Source organism: Palaemon carinicauda, chromosome 43, assembly GCF_036898095.1.
Source record: "Palaemon carinicauda isolate YSFRI2023 chromosome 43, ASM3689809v2, whole genome shotgun sequence".
Classification (NCBI taxonomy): domain Eukaryota; kingdom Metazoa; phylum Arthropoda; class Malacostraca; order Decapoda; family Palaemonidae; genus Palaemon; species Palaemon carinicauda.
This window is the reverse complement of record NC_090767.1, coordinates 52,988,397-52,993,059: the sequence shown is the minus strand read 5'-3', so window position 1 is coordinate 52,993,059 and position 4,663 is coordinate 52,988,397.

Sequence of the window (4,663 nt, the reverse complement as noted above, 5' to 3'; positions counted from 1 at the left end):
TTAAAGGATAAATCTTACATAGACGATAAGATAGCTTTTTGGTATAGGATGATCAAGGAAGCCTCAGAGCTCCATATCCCATTTAAAACTTTCAGGATCCTACCTTATACAAAAGAAACAGATTCTCTTAAATTACTTCAGATCCGTTATAAACAAGCCCTAGAATTAATTAATAACCGAGGCCCCACACATCAACTTTTAGAGTATATTCATAATATACAAGAACGGATCAAAATAAAATCAACTGACCTCATTAATTCTACTTGGGAGGCTCTATTAGACAAATGTGAAGGTTATTATAAAGACCCTGCAAAATTTTGGAATATGATCAAGAAACTGTTGGGCTCAACTTCTCAACCAATAGCATACATCACCCATAATAACGAGAAGATCTATTCATCTCAAGATCAGGAGGTGATCTTTAGAGACTTCTGGTCCAATATCTTTAAAATAAACCCAATAGAAAATCTAAGGTTCGACCAACAACATGAGCAGCATGTCACCGAGACAATCCGTGAACATGCTGACCGTATAATTCCTTATGATTCAGTAGATCTTGGGAGACTTGACGAAGATGACCCTTTCCTCAAACCTATCCAACTTCAAGATATTATCAAAATAATCAAAAGTTTTAAAAACAAAGCTCCAGGCCAGTCTAAAGTAAATAAACTTATCCTTAATAATTTGCCAAATTCGATGCTCTCTTTTCTTTGCAACATCTTTAATGAAACTCTGAGTATGGGTTATTGGCCAGATTATTTCAAAAAAGCAATACTTCCCTTTGTAGGGAAAAAGGGCAGAGACCTCACCTCAGTCTCTGACTATAGACCTATATCCTTATTAGAGACACCTGGTAAGATTCTTGAAAAAATTATTAAAGAAAGATTTGAGGATTTCCTTGAGGATAATTTACTTATCAATAACAATCAATACGGATTTACAAGGGGCAAAGGGACCCAACTTGCATTAGCCCGTCTTTATGAATTCATTGCTGTCAAGTCAAATCTTGGGGGTCGTCGTAATCTAATTTCTAGGGATGTCAGACGAGCTTTTGATAAGGTACGGCACGAGGGTCTTAAATACAAGTTCATAGAAGCACAACTACCAAATCTAGCTACCAGGTTATTGTGTAACTTTCTTGACAATCAAGTGGCCATGATCAAGATTAAAGAATTTATTGGACCAGAGTTTCCACTTCTATCTGGTGTTCCTCAGGGCAGTGTTCTCTCCCCTTCACTTTACAATTTCTATATCAGAGACACCCCTCCTCCTGTTCCAGGTTGTCTGCAAATCATGTTTGCAGATGACCACACCCAGGTAATATCTATTCCTAATGAGAACAAACGTATGCTGCAAATTAAAACAGTCAGGGAAATACAAAAAGTAAATAATTACAAAAAGAAATGGAAAATAACAAATTTGAACAAATTTCAGCTCCTTCCCATTTCAGCTCGCAATCCTGCAGAAATCATTGTTGACAATGTTAGCATTCCCTTTAAACAAAAGGCCACAATACTTGGGTGTAACTTTAAGAAATCTGGTATTCTTTCACACGTCAAAGCGAGAATAGCTGCTTCTAGATTATCCACAACGCCACACTCACCCGATTCTTTACTTTCCACTTTCTACTCCCCTTTATCGTAGCAGCAGCTACAATAGTCCACATTCTGTTTCTCCACCAGACCGGCTCTAACAATCCCCTAGTAGTTTCCAGTCAATTAGAAAAGGTGCCTTTTCACCCCTACTTTTCATTTAAAGACATCGTCTTTTGATAAATTACGTTTTAAATACTTATCAACTAAAACTCAATTTCGTTAGTAAGGCCTCAGTTAGAGTACCCCACCATAATATTAGGAGCACTTAGCAAAACTTCACTTAATAAAATGCAGGCAATACAAAATAGGGCTTTGAGGAGAGCCTACAAAGAGAGCCCTCCCTATTACAATAAAATTAGGGAATTACATCAATATTCCAAATTGGAGCCTCTTAATGTCCGGTTTCACAGGCTCGGACAGAAAACCTGGGACAAACTTGCTTTAGACGATGACAACCTTTGCACCCTAACTAGAAATCTCACCATTGAACATGCTCGTGATCATAATTGGTGGAGTAGACTGGAGCTTAAGATCAATTGTGATCCTCCCAGGCCCAGATTCATATCATCTGATTAAATTCATTATATATCCTTTCAGCAGTTAAATTGTTATTTCATTTATAAACATTAAATTATAAAAAAAAAAAAAACCTTCATTAACCATCATCATACCTTACTCAATCAACAAATTGATGACAGCCGATAGGTGTCCTTTTGCTTAGCGTGAACCAAAGAACCTTTCCTTTTCCTGCCTGTCTCTTCCTTTCTCAGAATAATTCTACTACTATCTAAAGTTGCATGAGGGTCTGCCCCTCTCTTTTATTCTTTTCCTGTACTTCCTTTTCCCCCCTTTTTTTCCCTTCTTCTTTCCCATCCCAAGTACCTGCCTTCGGGCTATAAACTGGATTGTATCCAGGGGTACTTACCCTTTCCCCATATTCCCCACTTCCCTGTCCTCATCGTACTGGTACTGGCACTGGCCTGGAGGCCCATAGCTCTCATCACTTGCACAGAAAAAGTTGCATAAAGAATGGTCCTTAACCGACTCAAATGGAAGGTTGGCACTCTACACCATAGGCTGTATGCTTTCACTGAGGGCATTGGCACTCATGAATGCATTACAGACCTCATGGCAACCATCACTGATTCAAAAGCCCTTGTAGTCTTCCCCAATCTTGAAAAGGCTTTTGAACTTCCCAGCACACCTGTTATACTCACTCTCGTGTCCGCAAAAGAGTTACGAGGTCATCTTCGAGAAGCTAGGATCATTTTTCAAGGAACCACATCTCATTTCCTCCCTCTGGAAAATGGCACTCCCCAAGGGGGGTATTCTTAACCTATTTCTGTTTAACATTCTCGTTGAAAATCTCCTATTAATTGAACTCCCTTGGGGAATTGAGATGTCCTTCTATGTAGATGATATCTGTAAAATATGTCCACATTTCATTCCCCAAGAGTCTCAAAAAATGCAGAGCGCTCTTCAGGCCATTGCTCATGAATGTAATGAACTAGGTCTTAAAATCAACCCTCACAAAACTAAGGCAATGGCCATTAAATCTACAGAACCTTCACTCCCTCTCTTTCTGGATAATAATCCCATAGAATGGGTCCCAAATTTCATTTGCTTAGGAGTGAATATCAACTCTCAATTGTACTCCCATACTCAAGTTAAGTTACTTAGACAAAAAGTTAATTCTCGTTTTGCTGTGATGAAAAGAATTACATCACATTCCAAAGGAGCTTCTTACCATTTATTGAGAAGATTCTATGTGCAAGCTGTAATATCACTGGTTGAATATGCTGCCTCTGTTCTCACTTCCCTCCCCACTATTCTCCTTTCTTTGCTTGATGTAATTCAAAATAAGGCCATGCACTTCATTACAGGTGCCCCTTTATGGACAAGAGTTCATCTTCTCAGGCAAGAGACAGACCTGTTACCTCTTGCAGATAGAATCAATATTCGCCTCGGTTGTATAATAATCAAAACATTGAAAACCAACAGGAACTGCCACTTGAAACAAAAGTAAACGCACTCACTAATTTGCATGAAGACCTTGAACCCCCAAAACAATATAGTGGAAATCTCATTCAAATCATTAGAAAGTTAAATATTCAACAGATTATAATCGATACTAAACATGATAGATTTAATCAACATTAAGTCCCTCCAGCACCCTGGACCCCTGATCCAATTAAGGTTAACTGCACTTTTCTTCCAGCTTTTAAAGCTCCCCTCAACAAATGAAAGATGCTGCTTTAGAATCAATCAATAGTACAAGTTCCACTAATGTCTATTTCACTGACGGCTCTGTTGAAAGGAATATACCTGCTGCAGGTTCAGCTGTGTTTTCCAGCACTTTTTCCGGTAGCTAGAAGCTCTGACGGCGCTTCTATCCTTCAGGCAGAACTCTCTGCTATTGCAAAAGCCCTGGAAGACACGCTTTATAAATTTGGTAACACTACTGTTCACACCGACTCTAGGGGAGCCATTCAGGCTATTTAAAAATTGTAAAAAAAATGAAAAAGTCCTCCTTAATACTAGTATTAGAGGCGTTGCTGCAACCCATGCGCAAAGGAAGAGAGAAATTGCTCTTTATTGGATCCCAAGCCATATAGGTATTCATGGAAATAAGGCAGATCGTCTTGCTAATAATGCTTTAAGGTGTATCACGGTAAGCACGTTGTTACGACCTCTCAAACAAATTAAAAAGCAAATGTCTGACTATTGTCACTTTCAAAATAAAAGTCTTACTCAACAGGTGTTGCATGATGGTTCTCGTTCCACTACGTGGTACGCCGAGGTTACAAATTTATGCCCCCATAATATGCCTAATTCTTCAAACAGCAAAATCTCCGTCATCATCGACAGATTAAGACTGGGCTACCTCTGCAGCTGGGAGATCAACATCAAAAATCGTCCATGCAATTATTGTAACCTACCCACAGGAGCTGGACCCTTGTCACACTACCTTCTTTTTTGCAGAAACCTTAACCACCCCTCCTCGATCCATAACACTCCCTCCCCCTTACACAGCTGAACAAGTCACTAAACATATACTTATCCTCCTC